Source organism: Salvelinus sp. IW2-2015, linkage group LG36, assembly GCF_002910315.2.
Source record: "Salvelinus sp. IW2-2015 linkage group LG36, ASM291031v2, whole genome shotgun sequence".
NCBI classification, from domain to species: Eukaryota; Metazoa; Chordata; class Actinopteri; order Salmoniformes; family Salmonidae; genus Salvelinus; species Salvelinus sp. IW2-2015.
Genome location: NC_036875.1, coordinates 6,957,990 through 6,978,390, shown reverse-complemented (window position 1 = coordinate 6,978,390; position 20,401 = coordinate 6,957,990). Strand labels below are relative to the sequence as shown.

General features: G+C 41.3%; 1 protein-coding gene and 1 long non-coding RNA gene across 2 annotated transcripts in view; one reads left to right on the top strand and one right to left on the bottom strand.

Annotated features, from left to right (window-relative positions):
- The window catches only part of LOC111959384 (ly6/PLAUR domain-containing protein 1), a 50,141-nt gene that overhangs the window by 2,035 nt on the left and 27,705 nt on the right, over positions 1–20,401 (bottom strand). The gene's annotated exons all lie outside the window — the stretch shown is intronic.
- Positions 16,500–19,484, top strand: LOC111959385 (uncharacterized). Its single transcript, XR_002876666.2, has 4 exons — positions 16,500–17,078; positions 17,563–17,652; positions 18,651–18,797; positions 18,894–19,484. It is a non-coding gene; the product is annotated as an uncharacterized lncRNA (long non-coding RNA).

Genomic DNA, 20,401 nt, shown 5'->3' with positions numbered 1-20,401 from the left:
TGCCTAGTTAAGTAAAGGTTAAATAAAAAATGTACAGCTATGTTTTTTTACTATTTCAGTGCCAGACAAAGCGCCGCTGATAGCCATGTGTAACAGTGGTAAAGTGTTGGGACTGCCGTTTGGACTTTGCTGTTGGGACAGCTTTAAGTAGGCCCTAACAGTTTGTAGACACTGTTTGCCATCGTTATAGTGCAATTAATGTATTGTTTAGTGTTGTGTTGTGGCTTTGCTGGCATGCATCTAAAACAATGTTTTTGAGTTTGCCCCACGAAGATTTACATGCTAAAATCGCCACTGCCTAAACGCAAAACAATGTCATAAATGGTTCACAGTTGGCAGCTACATTTAAAGATGCTATTGTAAATCCACTTCTCTCCCCAACTGGTATCAAACCTTCAATTCTGAACAGATGAAGTATAGCCTAGAACATTATGGCTTTGTGGGCTAAAAACAAGGGGATATCCTACCACACCACAAAGACACTGGGCCATCAAACCTGACTCACATCTTTACAGGACGAACACATCAGTGTAAGTTACATGCAGAGCTGTCAGGTGGTGGAACGCTGTGCTTAAATGCAAGACAATAGCGTTCTCCTTTTCTATCAAGTAAACAAGGCATCTGAAAATTCACTTGAAAGAGGCAACAATAGATATTTGTTGTTCCAGTACTCACATTCTTTAAAGAAGCATTTTACTCAAAAAACATGTTTTCAATTCCTGTCAGTTCACCATATCTCCTTATTGTCTCAAAATAGCATTATTTTGTCCATACGAATATCATTACAGCTACCTATCATTATAGCAGACCTGTTTTTACTTCCCAAAAAAGTATGTCAAAACGTATCATAAGACCTTTTGCTCTTATTTGATGGCTATCAAAGATGGCTATCAAATAATCTGTTCTTCTGAATAGAAAGTATCCTGCAGCTACAGACTCCATACCAAAGATGACCCAGTTTATTAAAGCCATCTTTTTGAAAAACTTGTTGACTTACCTTTGCATGTAACTCACATCGAGAGAATTGCTGTGGAACTTAGTGGCGGCATATTTCGGACTCCAATTCTGGCAAAAGCAGCTGAGTGGGTGAATTTCTAACATTTGATATGTCTTTTCATTTAAACTCCTAAACCCTTGTTGTTATGACTGTCACCATTACACAATCTATTGACGAACCACAGTTCATTCTGTCACACACGTTGTTTCCACGTCATTTCAACAAAAAAATGAAATGTGATGGTTGAATCTACTTGGAAAATTGATTGGATTTGCAAAAAGTAATCAATGTAAAAGGAATTTAGTATTTTCTTTCACCCAACCTTGAGCCTAAATCCAATGACATGGTGACATTTTTGGGTTATTTCACGTTGAATTCACGTTAGTTGACAACTCAACCGAATAAAAATCAAAACTAGACATTGAACTGATGTCTGTGCCTATAGGGAGACTTCATTTCAGATGACAATATGTTAGAAAAGACACTCTCGCAAAATGACAAATGTTTAACTGAGACTTGAAACTATCCCTACTACGATATATTGAATAAGCTATATACGAGGAACAATATATTATAAATCAAAACTTCAGCTGCAGAAAAGGATGCTGGGGAATATGCTCATTTTTGTGCACATGCGTTTCTGAAAATATACTTTAAATATATTTTGTGGACATTTAAGTATACTTTCAAAAAATTATATTTTCTTGAGATATGAAAAAGTATACTCAGCAGTGCAATAAACAACCGTTATTGTCAACTTTCTCTGCAATCCTCTGAACAGGAATTCAGAAAGTACAGTGCCTGCCAAAAGTATTCATACGCCTTGGATTTTTCAAATGTTGTTAAAAAGTTGGATCAAAATGGATTTAATTGTAATTTGTCAACAATCTACACAAAAATACTTCAATGTCAAAGTGGAAGATTTCTATTTTTTAACAACTAAAATTGTCATTGCATACATGCTAGAAACACCGTCGGCAGCGATTACAGCGGTGAGTCTTCTTGGGTAAGTCTCTAAGAGCTTTGCACACCTGGATTGTGCAATATTAGCCCTTCATTATTTTCATAATTCTTAAAGCTCTGTCAAGATGTTGGTGCTCATGCCTACACAGCAATTTTAAAGCAAGCAGATTTTTGTCACAACTAACTTGTAACCACTAAGGAACCTCCACTGTCTTTTTGATAAGCAACTCCAGTGTAGATTTGTAGGTTACTGTCCTGCTGTAGGTTACTTTGTGTTGTAGGTTACTGTCCTGCTGAAAGGTGAATTCAAATCAAATCAAACTTTATTGGTCACATACACATGTTTAGCAGAGGTTATTGCGGGTGTAGCGAAATGCTTGCGCTTCTAACAAGTAATATCTAAGAATTTCACAACATATACCCYATACACATAAATCTAAGTAAAGGAATGGAATTAAGAATATATAAATATATGGACGAGCAATGTCAGAGCGGCATAGACTAAGCTACAGTAGAATAGTGTAGAATACTGTATATACATATTAGATGAGTAATGCAAGATATGCAAACATTATTAAAGTGACATCAAAGTGACTAGTGTTCCATTTATTAAAAAAGTGGCCAATGATTTCAAGTCTGTGTATATAGGCAGCAGCCCCTCTGTGCTAGTGATGGCTATTTAACAGTCTGATGGCCTTGAGATAGATGTTTTTCAGTCTCTCTGTACCAGCTAGGATGCACCTGTACTGACCGTGCCTTCTGGATGATAGCGGGTGAACAGGCAGTGACTACGGTGGTTGTTGTCTTTGATATTTTTGGCCTTCCTGTGAATTCGGGTGCTGTAGGTGTCCTGTTGTAGCATTTTGCCTTGCTTAGCGCCATCCCGTTTCTTTTTATCTGGAAAAACTCCAGTATTTTGCCTATGTAACGCATACCATGATGCAGCCACCACCATGCTTGAAAATAAGGCGTCAGTTACTCAGTGATGCGTTGGATTTGCCCCAAACACAAGACTTTGCATTTATTCTGTATATTTGTATTATTTCACTGTCATTTAAATCATTAAATGTGAGTCAATACAATGTTGTTGATCCATTCTCAGATCTACCATCACATCCATTGAATGAGTGGGTTTAAGTTTAATGATTGTGAACATAGTATACTAAAAGACAATGAATATAAATTACACTTTTAATAAGTGTGTTGAAATGTAATGACAGTATATGTACAAACTCTGAAAAAAAGAAACGTCCCTTTTTCAGGACCCTGTCTTTCATTGATAATTCGTAAAAATCCAAATAACTTCACAGATCTCATTATAAAGGGTTTAAACACTGTTTCCCATGCTTGTTCAATGAACTTTAAACAATTAATGAACGTGGAACGGTTGTTAAGACAGTAACAGCTTACAGACGGTAAGCAATTAAGGTCACAGTTATGAAAACTTAGGACACTAAAGAGGCCTTTCTACTGACTCTGAAAATCCCCAAAAGAAAGATGCCCAGGGTCCCTGCTCATCTGCGTGAATGCGCTTTCGACATGCTGCAAGGAGGCATGAGGACTGCAGATATGGCCAGGGCAATGAATTGCAATGTCCATACTGTGAGACGCCTAAGACAGCGCTACAGGGAGACAGGATGGACAGCTGATTGTCCTCGCAGTGGCAGACCACGTGTAACAACACCTGCACAGGATCGGTACATCTGAACATCACACCTGCGGGACAGGTACAGGATGGCAACAACAACTGCCCCAGTTACACCAGGAACGCACAATCCCTCCATCAGTGCTCAGACTGTCCGCAATAGGCTGAGAGAGGCTGGACAGAGCTTGTAGGCAGGTCCTCACCAGACATCACCGGCAACGATGTCACTTATGGGCACAAACCCGCCGTCGCTGGACCAGACAGGACTGGCAAAAAGTGCTCTTCACTGATGGGTCACGGTTTTGTCTCACCAGGGGTGATGGTCGTATTCGCGTTTATCGTCGAAGGAATGAGCGTTACACCGAGGCCTGTACTCTGTAGTGGGATCAATTTGGAGGTGGAAGGTCTCTCATGGTCTGGGGCGGTGTGTCACAGCATCATCGGACTGAGCTTTTTGTCATTGCAGGCAATCTCAACACTGTGCGTTACATGGAAGACATCCTCCTCCCTCATGTGGTACCCTTCCTGCAGGCTCATCCTGACATGACCCTCCAGTATGACAATGCCACCAGCCATACTGCTTGTTCTGTGCGTGATTTCCTGCAAGACAGGAATGTCAGTGTTCTGCCATGGCCAGCGAAGAGCCCGGATCTCAATCCATTTCTGGGGGGGAATGGCCCTAGCCCTCACCCTGTTGGATTGGAGGGTGAGGGCTAGGGCCATTCCCACCCAGAAATGTCCAGGAACTGGCAGGTGCCTTGGTGGAAGAGTGAGTTAACATCTCACAGCAAGAACTGGCAAATCTGGTGCAGTCCATGAGGAGGAGATGCATGCACTGCAGGACTTAATGCAGCTGGTGGCCACACCCAGTACTGACTGTTACTTTTGATTTTGACCCCCCTTTGTTCAGGGACACATTATTCTATTTCTGTTAGTCACATGTCTGTGGAACTTGTTCAGTTTATGTCTCAGTTGTTGAATCTTATGTTAAGTTTGCTGAAAATAAACATAGTTGGCAGTGCGAGGACATTTCTTATTTCTGTATATTTAAGTATACTTGATATATTAAAATACTTTTTCCCCCCACTTAGGATCTAATTTAAAATTAGCCAGATTTAACAAAATTGTTTGTCTGATGTTTATTTTCCATTTAGTGTTAATGTCTAACAGGTTACTGTGTTATGTAATCCTTTCACTGTACAAGCAACAATGTCATATTGCAAGTAAACAGACCCATGAGTTGTTCCTAATCTAATTCAAGGAAAAACGGTCATGACTCAAAATACAGACGACTCAAATCTCAGTTTGTACACGACCATTCAGAAAACAACAAATGTGCACCTACAAAAGTCTTGACGTCGGTGTTAGTCAAGCCCAATAGACTACATACATGCCTGAATGTCAAAGTATAAATACTACCGGTGCTAGCAAACCTTTGAACATTGTGTCAAAACAAATGTTGGTGCCGAGAAAGTGCTCAGCCGACACCTTGTCTCAGAAAGCCCATGTAGCATTCCTATTAGTGTGCCATTTCAACCATGGAGTTGACACTGTCACGGTGSCTRTCCACTATAAAAGTGGAAACTGAGGCGGTGACATAATTCCAATTAAAGGTCTTTGTCCACATATTTGTCATCGCAGTGGCATCCTAAGCAGGTAAACATGACAGTTTATGAAAAGTTCTGGGGAAAAAAGAAGATCTTTGATGAGTAGTCCATGACAGCATAGCAACCAGAGAAGTATGCAATAGTTTGTTTTCTATTGTCAGGCTACAACAGTGCAACATGAAATTAACAAGATTCAAGAACAATTCAAACTGTCACCTTGTGTTTGATGTACGTACCTAATGTCCAATAATTGGTACCTCGTGAGATCATAGAAATACAAATAACATCATATTTTTAAGCTATTTCAATAATATGGATGACTGCATGTATTATCCTGAACTTTGTATACGATTACTGAGGCACTGTTTGCCATCATTTAGATTAGAATTCAAATTAAAATCACATTTTTAGCAGATGTTATTGCGGGTGTAGCGAAACGCATGTGTTTCTAGGCCAACACGTGCAGTAATATCTAACAATTTCACAAAAATGCACACCAATCTAAAGTAAAGGAATGGAATTAAGAATATATAAATATTTGGACGAGTAATGTCGGTGCGGCATAGACTAAAATGCAGTAAAATAGAATAAAGTATAAACATATGAAATGAGTAATGCAAAATATGTAAACATTGTTTAAGTGACTCGTGTTCCATTATTAAAGTGTCCAGGGATTTCAAGTCTAAGTATATAGGGCAGCAGCCTCTAAGGTGCTAGTGATGGCTATTTAACAGTCTGATGGCCTTGAGATTGAAAAACAGATTCTGTCTCTGTCCCAACTTTAATGCACTTGTACTGACCTCGCCTTCTGGATGATAGCGGGGTGAACAGGCWGTGGCTCAGGTGGTTGTTGTCCTTGGTCTTTTTGGCCTTCCTGTGACATTGGGTGCTGTTGGTGTCCTGCAGGGCAGGTAGTTTGCCCCTGGTTATGCTTTGGGCAGACTGCACCACCCTCTGGAGAGCCCTATGGTTGCGGGTGGTGCAGTTGCCYTACCAGGCGGTGATACAMCCCAACAGGATGCTCTCAATTGTGCATCTGTAGAAGTTTGTGAGGGTTTTAGGTGCCAAGCCAAATTTATTCAGCCTCTGAGGTTGGAGAGGTGCTGTTGCGCCTTTTTCACCACACTGTCTGTGTGGGTGGACCATTTCAGTTTGTCAGTGATGTGTACGCCAAGGAACTTGAAGCTTTCCACCTTCACTGCGGTCCTGTCGATGTGGATAGGGGAGTGCAACCTCTGCTGTTTCCTGAAGTAGACGATCAGCTCCTTTGTTTTGTTGACATTGAGTGAGAGGTTAATTTCCTGGCACCTCCTCCCTGTAGGCTGTCTTGTCATTGTTGTTAATCAGGCACACTACTTTTGTGTTGTCTGCAAACTTGATGATTGAGTTGGAGYCGTGCGTGATCACGCAGTCATGGGTGAACAAGGAGTACAGGAAGGGGCTGAGCACACACCTTTGTGGTGCCCCTGTGTTGAGGATCAGCGAAGTGGAGGTTTTGTTTCCTACCTTCACCACCTGGCGGCGGCTCGTCAGGAAGTCCAGGACCCAGTTGCACATGGCGGGGTTCATTCCCAAGGCCCCAAGCTTAATGATGAGTACTATGGTTTTGAATGCTGAGCTACATGCATAGTCAATGAACAGCATTCTTACATAGGTATTCTCCTTGTCCAGATGGGATAGGGCAGTGTGATGGCGATTGCATGGTCTGTGGATCTATTGGGGCGGTAAGCAAATTTAAGTGATTCTAGGGTGTCAGATAAGGTAGAGGTGATGTGATCCTGACTAGTCTCTCAAAGCACTTCATGATGACAGAGGTGAGTGCTACGAGGCGATAGTCATTTAGTTCAGTTACCTTTGCTTTCTTGGGTACAGGAACAATGGTGGACATCTTGAAGCATGTGGGGACATTGAATATATCCGTAAACAGCTGGTCTGCGCATGCTCTGATGACGCCACTAGAGATGCCGTCTGGGCCGGCAGCCTTGCGAGGGTTAACACGCTTTAAAGTCACAGTGCCACTACACCTTTATGTATTATGCATTATGATTGTATTCCATACCACCAGTAATGCAGTTGTAACTCAAAAAGTGTGTGTTTGATGAGCCGGGTATGTTTGGTCAAAATCATTACAATAAATCTCACAACACAAGGCAACGGTGAAACACTCAATTCATATTGCATGAACGACCATAAAGATTTCAGAAGCAATCGTGTTTAGACCATTTTTCCGCTAGAGGGATTTCATTCCAATTTCAGAGTGGAACTCCAAAGTGTCTGTAGCACTACCCAGTCTAAAATATAATTTTGAGGTAGTCTGTAGGCAAAGAGTAAAAAAATGGACCAAGTGCTCCCAAACACTAATGAGATGCTATGATTGGCTGCACGAACAGCAGCAAACAATCATACATCTCAACCCTTGTGTGGATCGGTAGGATTTAACTTTTACATGAGAGTTCTGCTGTGCCATTAAGGCAGAGAAGCAGACACCCCTACTCAATGGCCTTCGCAAACTAGCCCCACAACAAAGCATGTGGCTAGAACATCTACTGTTCTACATCATCTACATCTACTGTACTGCAATGTATTTCAGCACAAACAATCAATATTCTATAGTTAGTACCTGTCATCTCTGAGCTGGCTGAGACATCCTTGAAGGACTCCCTTTCTAAAAACAAACTCAGCAAAAAAATAAAACGTCCTCTCACTGTCAACTGCGCTTTAGCAAAATTAACATGTGTAAATATTTGTATGAACATAACAAGATTCAACAACTGAGACATAAACTGAACAAGTTCCACAGACATGTGACTAACAGAAATGGAATAATGTGTGCCTGAACAAAGGGGGGGGGTCAAAATCAAAAGTAAGTCAGTATCTGGTGTGGCCACCAGCTGCATTAAGTACTGCAGTGCATCTCCTCCTCATTGACTGCACCAGATTTGCCTGTTCTTGCTGTGAGATGTTACCCCACTCTTCCACCAAGGCACCTGCAAGTTCCCAGACATTTCTGGGGGGAATGGCCCAAGCCCTCCGATCCAGCAGCTCCTAGATGTGCTCAATGGGATTGAGATCCGGGCTCTTCGCTGGCCATGGCAGCACACTGACATTCCTGTCTTGCAGGAAATCAGTCATACTGCTCGTTCTGTGCGTGGTGGACTAGAAAGTTTTTTTTATAATAAAAAGAAACCGAATAGAGCTAAGCACAGGCAAAATACTACAGGAAAACCTGGTTCAGTCTGTTTTCCAACAGACACTGGGAGACAAATTCACTTTCAGCAGAACAATAACCTAAAACACAAGGCCAAATATCCACTGGAGTTGCTTACCAAGACAACATTGCAAGTTGCTGAGTAGCCTAGTTACAATTTTTTTATTTATTTAAATTTTACCCCCTTTTCTCCCCAATTTTCGTGGTATCCAATCGCTAGTAATTACTATCTTGTATCATCGCTACAACTTCCGTACGGGCTCGGGAGAGACGAAGGTCGAAAGCCGTCCTCCGAAGCACAACCCAACCAAGCCACACTGCTTCTTAACACAGCGCGCCTCCAACCCGGAAGCCAGCCGCACCAATGTGTCGGAGGAAACACCGTGCACCTGGCCCCCTCGGTTAGCGCGCACTGCGCCCAGCACACCACAGGAGTCGCTGGAGCGCGATGAGACAAGGATATCCCTACCGGCCAAACCCTCCCTAACCCGGAAGACGCTAGGCCAATTGTGCGTCGCCCCACGGACCTCCCGGTCGCGGCCAGCTGCGACAGAGCCTGGGCGCGAACCCAGAGACTCTGGTGGCGCAGCTTGCGCTGCGATGCAGTGCCCTAGACCACTGCGCCACCCGGGAGGCCCGCCTAGTTACAATTTTGACTTAAAATCGGTGTGAAAATCTACYGCAAGACATAAATGGCTGTCTAGCAATGATCAACAGCTTTAAGAATATAAAAAACTGGGCAAATATTGTACAATCCAGGTGTGCAAAGCTCTTAGAGACTTACCCAGAAAGACTTACTGCTGTATTCGTAATTCTAACATATATTTGACTTAGAGGTGTGAATAACATTTACAGTGCATTCAGACCCCTTGACTTTTTCCACATTTTGTTGTTACGTTACAGCCTTACTCTAAAATGGATTAAATGTAAAAAAAAAAATCCTTAATCTACACACATTACGCCARAATGACAAAGCAAAAACAGGTTTTTAGACATTAATTTCTTAAAAATAAAAACACAAACACTTTATATATAAATGTATTCAGACCCTTTACTATGAGACTCGAAATTGAGCTCAGGTACATCCCTTTTCCATTGTCCATCCATGAGATGTTTCTACAACTTGATTGGTGTCCACCTGTGGTAAATTCAATTGATTGGACATGATTGTAATTYTGTGCCCCCCCCCCCAACCAACCAACCCCTCTTTTACACTGCTGCTACTCTCTGTTTATCATATATGCACAGTCACTTTAACTATACATTCATGTACATACTACCTCAATTGGCCCGACCAACCAATGCTCCCGCACATTGGCTAACCGGGCCATCTGCATTGTGTCCCACCCACCCACCAACCCCTCTTTACGCTACAGCTACTCTCTGTTCATCATATGTGCATAGTCACTTTAACCATATCTACATGTACATACTACCTCAATCAGCCTGACTAACTGGTGTCTGTATGTAGCCTCGCTACTGTATATAGCCTCGCTACTGTTTTTCACTGTCTTTTTACTGTTGTTTTTATTTCTTTACCTACCTATTGTTCACCTAATACCTTTTTTGCACCATTGGTTAGTAAGTAAGCATTTCACTGTAAGGTCTACACATGTTGTATTCGGCGCACGTGACAAATAAACTTTGGAAAGGCACACACCTGTCTATATAAGGTCCCACAGTTGACAGTGCATGTCAGAGCAAAAAACAAGCCATGAGGTCAAAGGTATTGTCGGTAGAGCTCCGAGACATAACTGTGTCGAGGCACAGATCTGGGGAAGGACACAAACATTTCTGCAGCACTGAAAGTCCTTAAGCACACAGTGGCCTCCATCATTCTTAAAATTGAATGTAAGAAGTTTGGAACCACCAAGACTCTCCTTGAGCTGGCTGCCTAGCCAAACTGAGCAATCAGGGAGAAGTGCCTTGGTCAGGGAGGTGACCAAGAACTCGATGGCCACTGAATGAGCTCCAGAGTTCCGCTGTGGAGACGGGAGAACCTTCCAGAAGGACAATCATCTCTGCAGCACTCCACCAATTAYMGCTTTATGGTAGAGTGGCCAGACGGATGCCACTCCTCAGTAAAAGGCACATGACAGCCTGCTTGGAGTTTGCCAAAAGGCACCTAAAGACTCTCAGACCACAAGAAACAAGATTCTCTGGTCTGATGAAACCAAGACTTAACTCTTTGGCCTGAATACCAAGCGTCACATCTGGAGGAAACCTGGCACCATCCCTACGGTGAAACATGGTGGTGGCAGCATCATGCTGTGGTGAAGGACTGGGAGACTAGTCAGAATCAAGGGAAAGATGAACGGAGCAATGTACAGAGAGATCCTTTATGAAAACCTGCTCCAGAGGGCTCAGGACCTCAGACCYGGGCGAAGGTTCACCTTCCAACAGGACAGAGGCCCTAAGCACACAGCCAAGACAGCGCAGGAGTGGCTTCAGGACAAGTCTCAATGTCCTTGAGTGGCCCAGCCAGAGCCCGGACTTGAAACTGATCAAACATCTCTGGAGAGACCTGAAAATACCTGTGCAGCGACGCTCCCCATCCAACCTGACAGAGCTTGAGAGGATCTGCAGAGAAGAATGGGAGAAACTCCCCAAATACAGGTGTGCCAAACTTGTAGCGTCACACCCAAGAAGAATTGAGGCGGTAATCGCTGCCAAAAGGAGCTTCAACAAGTCTCTGAAAACTTCTGTAAATGTGATATTTCAGCTTTTTCTTTTTAATAACTTTTCTAAAAATTTTAAAAAKCGGTGTTTGCTTTGTCATTATGGGGTATTGTGTGTAGATTGATGATGAAAACAAAACAATATAATCAATTTTAGAATAAGGCTGTAACGTAACAAAATGTGGGAAAAGTCAAGGGGTCTGAATACTTTCCGAATGGAAGGGCATGTAAACGAGACGTGCATTTAATTCAATACATTTTTATTTATTATGCAGGTATTGTGTATAGATAAAATATCCTAATGATTATGATCACACTTCTTCAATTCAAYTATTATGGCGACCCTTTACAAAAGATGGTTTGGTATGGTTTAGATACTTGGGAGCCAAGCTCGAGTTCTTTGTAGCCTGTTATCACTTGGACATGCTGAAATAGCCTCACGCCTAGAATAYAAAKCTCRAGGCTTTCGTCATAGTTGTACATTTATTGATTTATTTTAAATTTTTAAGTACCATCCGAAATGTCCTCTGGAATGTCGACATTCTGGGGTAATAATTGCATAACCAACATTCTTTGGTAATACTAGTCCCATGCGAATAGGTCTCTAGTCCACCTTTGAATATAGGTAGTTACTTTCCAATACCCTAACCTGGGTTTCTGATTCTTCCATAAGAACTGCAGGGAGAGAGTTTGCCCGAACTGGATAGGGATGGAAGCGATGACATAGGCTAGCTTAGGCACTGCATTAATCTTCAAGATTTCAGCTCTACACCATAAAGGGGAGAGTTGCCCATCTTTTATTATGGGTGCTGTATAAGGCCCTAACCCAGCTAATGAACATGGGACCATAGCCAAATTTGGTGAGTGTATGAAACCGGTACGGTCATTCTATCCTGCCAAAGGTCTTCTCGGCAAGGATGCTGCCATCACTGGGGTTATAAAGAGAGTTAGCCTTCAAATGTTTTTCGCAGAGAGACGAACTGGGATGAACCCAAACTGGTCTAGATGGATTATCGTCTCTAAGGGTTTGGGGCGAGGGTCTTGGCTAATATCTTACAGTCACTGTTCAACAAATTTAAGGGTCGGAAACTTCCTGGCTCAAGGTTCTTTACCAGGCAGAGAGATAGTGGCCGTGTCCGAATACACGTACTTGCGTTCTAAATAGTAGACATTTTGGGTACGCACATTTTTGGTTTTATAGTATGTGAAATTTTGAAATCGAGTATMCTTAAAATGCCAGTATGTTATACTCATTTCGGCTTTTCAGCTAGTAGAATTCACTGCACACATTTTGGGAATTTCAAACCCACACAATGTATTGGAACCTTGTAAAAAGGCGGGTTTCGAGTTTTGATAGTTCTCTTCAAGTAAACAACAAAACACAACATATCATAGGAAAACGTCATCCTGACARGTTTTTTGCACATTAGCTGACATTTTTATCAATACATTGAAGTCAATGGGAAAAGATCAGTGTCACATGGTTTAAATTTCTCATGTCAGTCGCTCTCCCTCTTTATCCCCTTATTGTCTTCTCTCTTACTCCCCCTTCTCACTTTTGTCCCCCCTCTCCCATAGACAGACAGGCAAACAATTTCAAGTCAGTCTTAAACAATGTGGCCAATATCCTCTTCATAACAAGGCTCCCAGTTCTAAAACTGAAAAAAAATGGGGGAAAAAATGGCATGTCGGGTCCCCCAGTCACAAAAATGTACAATTTGGGAAGAGTAACCTTTTTAACCCCTCGAAACCGCCCATATGACCCCCAATTAAGTCACTTCCTGTTTACGCAGGAAGCTAGCAATCGATTTGCATGCATGTTTTATGATCGCTAACTAGACTGACGTTTGGCTACCCTCAGCTGTGCTATTGAGCTAGCAAGCTAGATACTGGTTTTTGTGCCTCTATTTTTTGTAAATGGTTGTTGTTGGTTTTCCTTCTGAAGTGTCAGTTAGTCMGAGAAATATAGCCAACATTATGGGCCACCGAATCTTGGTTGATAGACATGAGTGGTTCATGTTGTTTAGACCAACTGTAGCTATGCTTACATTTGACATATGCTGTATTTCTAGTTATTTAAAAGACATTGGCTAATTCAAAACCTCAAGTGCCTTCAGAAAGTCTTCACCCTCTTGAATTTTTACACATTTTCTTATGTTACAAAGTGGGATTAAAATTGTCCTTTGTCAACGATCCACAAACATACAAAAACTAATGCAAATTCTATGATAAAAAAATTATAAACAATACTCTCTCTTGATTAGTCAATACATGTTAGAATCACCTTTGGCAGCTATTACAGCTGTGAGTGTTTTTGGGTAAGTCTAAGAGCTTTGCATACTTGGATGGTACATTATTTGCCCATTATTTATATTTTCATTGTTCAAGCTCTCAAGTTGGTTGTTGATCATTGCTAGACAGCCATTTTCAAGTCTTGCCATAGAWTTTCAAGCTGATGTCAAACCTGTAAAAAAAATTACAACGTGGTCCATGATGACAAGCATACCATAACGCAGCTACCACTATGCTTGAAAATATGAAGAGTGGTAGTCAGTGATGTATTGTGCTTGCCCCAAACATAGTGCTTTGTAGTCAGAACAAAACAGTTAATTTTTTTGACACATTTTTTGCAGTATTAAAGGATGCATGTTTTGGAATATATATATTTTATTTTACTTATTTATTCTGTTCAGGCTTCCTTTTCATGCTGTCATTTAGTTTAGCATTGTGGAGTAACTGCAGTGTTGTTGATCAATCCTCAGTTCTCCTATAACAGCCATTAAACTCTAACTCTTTTAAAGTCACCATTGATTGGCATCATGGTGAAATCCCTGAGCGGTTTCCTTCGTCTCAGGCAACGGAGTTAGGAAGGACGCCTGTATCTTTGTAGTGACTGAGTGTATTGATACACCATCCAAAGCGTAATTAATAACTTCACCATGCTCAAAGGGATATTCAGTGTCTGCTTTATTTTATCCCATCTACCAATAGGTGACCGTTGTGAGGCATTGGAAAACCTCCCTAGTCTTTGTGGTTGAATCTGTGCTAGAAACTCACTTCAACTGAGGGACCTTACACATAATTGTATGTGTGTGGTACAGAGATAGGGTGATCATGTTAACCACTATTATTGCACACACAGAGTGAGTCCATGTGACTTGTTAAGCACATTTTTACTCCTGTATTCTTTTAGGCTTGCCATAACAAAGGGGTTGAATAGTTATTGARGCAAGACATTTCAGCTTTTCATTTTTTATTAATCTGTATAAAATTCTAAAAACAAAAATTTAACTTCGACATTAATCCATTTTCAATTCAGGCTGTAGCACCAAAACGTGGAAAAAGGGGTGTGAATACTTTTTGAAGGCACTGTATACAGTATGCTCATTTGAATGTTATTGGTTGAAGTAACATACTGTATATGATTTGTTATTGTTTCTCTCACTGCCTGAATTTTGGGATTCATTTAGGGGAGACCTGGGCAAAAAGGATCGGCGGACTGGGGCGCTTCTGGAGTTCTGTTATGTGGTTCTGTTATGTGGTTCTGAAGGTATGAATGACACAGTATACATTTGGACAATTGCAATGTTGAGAGCAGACTATTTCAGTTACCTGCATAATGGCTTCTATATTTTGGTTGAAGGCTTCAAGGACTGAAATGTAACGCCCCAGTTTGTTGAAGACGCAAGAGTGGAAACTCTATCCTTTTCATTTGTTTTTTTTGCACCCAGTTAAAGCGCAGGGCCAGTAACTGAAAGGTTGCTTGTTCAAATCCTTGAGCCGACAAGGTGAAAAATCTGTCGATCTGCCCTTGAGGCACTTAACCCGAATTGCTGCAGCGGTGCGTGCCGTTCATAATGGCTGACCCTGGCTATGGACCACACTCTCTGAGGGGGTCTCAGGGAGAGTGAGAGATGCAAAAAATACATTTCCAATACACATGTATAAATTACAAACTTGTGAAATAGGACAAATATWAACARACACGAGAGGAGAGGGGCAGGCAAGAGCGAGGCAACCATTGCATCTGTATTCACTCTAGTTCTGATTAACAGATTAACATGTTTTGGAATGGATGACTTTAATGCCTATGTTATGATTGCATGTTCTAAAAGCCTCCGTGTCTTTGTTTGAAAAGGCTAACATCCTGTTTTATTATTTTAGGAGAAGGCAAACAAGTAATTATATGCTCAATTGGATGTTATTGTCTAGAGTCCTCTTCCATAGCTCATTTTGTGGTCCAGCCTATTGATTTTACCTTAAATAAAAATGTGTCGGTCATTCACATGTGTCCACAGACTCTCCATATTTGTGTGGTAATGTACATTAGACTGATATGTACATGTACTCTATTTTCGCTGTAGTTCTCCTAAACAAAGGTTCTACTGTGCTGCCAGGAATACTGTAAATTTATAAAATACTGTAACTTAGTTTTTTATATTGACAGTATCATCCTGTAAATTTGAGACAGTGAATATACTGTACATTTACAGTAATTAACTGTAAAAGACTGGACTTTTTTTTACAGTGTCTTGATTTGTCACGTCCGTTTATCTGTGTTGAGCTGACTGTAATGTTCATGTTATGCAATACTAGTTGTTGAAAGCTATCCTTTTCRATCATTTCAGAAGTTGAAAGCTCCCCCCACCGGAGGCAGCATGGAGGGAGGGGAGGCCACAGCCGCATCCTGGAAGTGGCTTGCGGTGATCGATGAGGCGCTGKGGGGCTGCCACTCCATCACCCCACGGCCACTATCTCTCATCATATCATCCTCCTCCCAGCGTGCGGCTGTGGGCTCCTCTCCCTCCCAGAAGGGTCCAGAAGTGGAGGGATCCTTCAGTCCTCCTAATAAAAAGAATAAGGAACCAGAGTGGATGGCTGTGCTGAAGGACATGGAGAAGATGGAAGGTTGGCAACTGTAAAGGATGCCGAAAGAACGCCGAAAGGACAGAGGCGGCATGGCAGCGTGAAGAGCGGAGGGAGAGGGAAGAGAAGCGGAAGGTGGTGGTGACTGCCAGGGAGGCACGCCTTATGGCCATGATTAAGTTGTTTTATGGATTTTACTTATAGCTATTATATTTACAGTTGAAGTCGGAAGTTTACATACACTTAGGTTTGAATCATTAAAATTTGTTTTTCAACCACTCCACAAATTTCTTGTTAACAAACTATAGTTTTGGCAAGATGGTTAGGACATCTACTTTGTGCATGACACAAGCAATTTTTCCAACAATTGTTTACAGACAGATKATTTTACTGTATCACAATTCCAGTGGGTCAGATGTTTACATACACTAAGTTGAKTGTGCCTTTAAACAGCTTGGYAAATTCCAGAAAATMACGTCATGGCTTTATAAGCTTCTGATAYYRMAWMTSAKWTYYRRTGAGTCAATTGGAGGTGTACCTGTGGATGTATTTCAAYGCCTACCTTTAAACACAGTGCATCTTTGCTTGATTTGTTCATATTTGTAAAATGTCTAAAAACCTGGTATTTGCTTTGTCATTATGGGGTAMTGTGTGTAAATTGATAAGGTAACAAATMAATTCAATACATTTTAGAATAAGGCTGTAACGTAACATGTGGAAKAAGGGAAGGGGTCTGAATACTTTCCAAATGCACCGTAGCTAGATTTGACTTATTCTTCATCTGGGTTAAATTTAAGCTATTTGGCAGGCTTATCTCTTGCTTGCATGGTGATTGATTGAGTTAGCTAGCGTTACTGTACTGGTTTTCAATGGTTTCTGACAGTGGCAGCATTAGTTGGACTTGTTAAGTTGAGGAGGACGGACGCAAATTCTGTTAGCTAGCTAACAGAGTGCCTTARATTTGATGTAGCCAAGTTAGTATAGCGAGCTAGTAATGTTTAACATTTATTTATTTCTGTACTTAAATGCAGTGACTAAGGCCAATGAATGGACAGCTTTGTAAAGGCTACGCTGAATGAGTGGAACCTAGAATCTTTGATTCAAAAGTTGGAGTGTAAGTAAAACTGAGAAATTATTTTTTGAGAGTGGGGACAGGCTTTGGGGTGAAAAAAACTGATTTTTATTGACCCGGTGTAAAACAGCATCTATGTCTTTCACATTGTCATCGATAACCAATAGTATAACCTTAATGGAAACTTGAAAGAKAACTTAACCAGAGCCTCTTAGAACCATGTAGCCAATTTTGGACTAGATACATTACATGCACAGCTACCATATATAGCCTGGCTTTAATTTGACCATACTTGTTTTATTGGGTCATTTGAACAGATATTCTGTCACAATGACCAACCTGACACACAACACACACATCACAGGCTGGAAGCAGCTCATGGGCACTTAGAGGTAAAGTGTTCTGCTCAAGGGCACAACTGCAGTAGGTAGTACTGGGTTAAATGCAGAAGAGACATTTCGGTATAATGCATTCAGTTGTGCAACTGATTGGTTATCCCCTTTCCCTTTTACCCTCACTTTTGCAGCAGAGGAGATGGACCAGGAAAGCTCTTTTGCTTTTGGACGACTCGACRATAGCCTGAAGCTTAAAGAAGAACATAAAAGCCTTACACGCAGTGAGTATTCTGTAAACGCCACATTTTTTTATACACTAGGGGAGGTCCTCGGGACACACAAACGTGAATACATAGAACTGTGGACGCACCAAGCGACACACCAATCTTTGGCAGTACCCTGGTCTTGCTAGGTACATATTGAAAGATGTGTATTTTGAAAACTAATTTTTAAAAGGAATGTATAATTAATTGGAATATTGTGTGTTCACAAGAGTCAAATGTGAAAGGGTAGCCCAGATGTGGCTGAACATCTGTCCGGCAAACCAGTTTACGGAGTACACGAAGGAGACCGTGATCCAGAGGTCTCAGTGGACCAGACAGAATGGAGCAAAGACATTCAAAATAGTTCGAAAGTATCTGTGTCTGCTGGATAGTCCAGCTATGGTGGGGTAAATTTTTTACAAAAACTGACTTGAATTTGATTCTGTTTGCTGTGATTTACTAGCCTGGCTGACATGACCCACAGCGCAGAGAGCTGTGACCACACTGTTCTGGAAAGGAGGCTAATGAATAAATTGTGCAATGGATTCTCTCAAATAATTTTTTTCTCTCATTGTTTGGATTTGAAAATCCAACCATTGTAATAGAGCGGCACTCGGGGCTGTGAGTGTTTGAGTGAGAAAGACAGACYAGCGAGCCAACCAGTAAAATCACAGCACCCTTCATTTGACGCATTGKGCCGACATCAAAAAGCCATTCCAGACTGAAGTCAGAAGGACATTGAGAGTTTGGCTAACACCTGACTAGTGATTAACTGCAATGGAAAAGTAAATTGTCTGGCTCCAACATAACAGAATTTTAAGTCATATGAAGTCTCACAAGCATTAGAAACAGCATTGGGTGTGGATACGGTYGGAACATGTGGATCTGAGCAAGCATGATGTTATTAATGTTTTTGGAAATGTATGTACATGTTACATTTTTGTCAATGTATGTTTTGGTTTGTCAAAAAACCTAAACGTAAAATGTTTAAAATGTAATTGTCTGCTTTACTACAGATTGCTAAGGACTTCTACATTTTCAACCCGGACTGCTCAGGGAAACTCTCTGAATACTGGATCACGATCGTCAAGGACAAAAGAAGCAGGTATAGGGAGAAGCAGCCCAGAGAGAAGCAGTCCCAAGATCTTCTCTTTGAAGTGCAGGTATAGTTTGAAATMATACTGCTGTCGGTGCTTCAGATGCTCATTTATTTTTTGCCTGAAACAATCAAGTTATTTACTAAACATTCTTCTCTCCAGATACACAAGGTGACATCGTGACTATCTTATAGACGAGGTTGCGAAGACATTCCGACCCAGCTTCAATGAGTCCAGAAAGTCCTTCATTGACTTGCAGTCTAAGTTTAAATAGTGGATAGGTATAGGGAGATTGATGGGGGAAATTAGATGATAGCATTTGTAAACCTTGACTTCCATCCAATTTGCGACACATTATCATGAGAATATTCTAAAATCTGCATAAAACAATATGCACATTTTCCCACCGGAGAATACCACTGTCTGTCTTAAGTGGTATTAACACAGATCTGTCTATCAGACAGTGCCAGAGCTTATCAATAGATATTCACATTACCTGACACACCTCAGCTATCTTAGGTGACCACACACACACAATGCTGTTTTGTCATAAAATAAATGGTCTACAATTGGGTTGACTCTACTAAGGACATATATGAATGACTCATTACTTAAGTAATAACTATGTAATTCATAAAGCACTTTTCACAATCTTCAAAATGTAACATTTGTATTTATTTTTGTTGTGATAGAATGAAAGCGTACCATAACGTCCTTCAGTAGCTGAACTAAAGGCAAACGAGCCACATACAGGACTGTTGATCACGCCCGGGCCTTAGATTTCTTTTGTTTTCTTATTTATTTTAGGTAGGGTGTGACATGGGGAATGTTTGTTTTATCGGTTTTGGGTGGTTATATGGTAAAGGGGTGTTGGGTGTAGTGTATGGGTTTGTGTTGAGTGTATGTGTCTAGCTGTGTCTATGTTGGGTGTAAGTTGTCTAGGAGAGTCTATGGTTGCCTGAATGGGTTCCCAATTAGAGACAGCTGATTTCTGTTGTCTCTGATTGGGAGCCCTATTTAGAGTAGCCATAGGCTTTCGTTTGATGTGGGTAATTGTCTATGTCAGAACGTTTTAGCCTGTGTATGTGCACGACGTTTATTAGCTTCACGATCGTTTTGTTAGTTGTATAGTGTTTTGTGTCGTGTTCATCTTCGTGGTGTTAATAAAAGAAGATGGCGTATTTTCCAAATGCTGCGTTTGGTCCGTCAATCCTCCACACGATCGTGACAACTGTATGCATAAAGTGGGTACATTTGCATATACATTTTTTTAAGTCAATGTAAGAGCTATAAATAGGGCTTTTTTGATCGATTAATTCACAGGAAAACAGACGGAGGGCTGTGCTTCCTCCGGCACTTCTCACACTACATAGAAGTGCAGATACATATACACTATGTTCAGTGGAAAAATTGCGGGGGTTCTGTTCCTGGCAACTATACACTGTGGTCTGTAGGAATTCCATTCTGGGGCAAACAGTCTGAGAAAGTTATTATTCATAAATAAATTAAATAGATTGAAGCACAACATCCAGCGCCCCGCAATGTACTGCTCCAATGCTGGTCCACTAATACTGTAAACATGTGAGCAGTCCCCAGAGCCAAACAAATGGTAGGGTCTGGTCACCTCCGCCTGGTGCAGGTACTCAACCATGTTTGTCCCAACTGTCTAG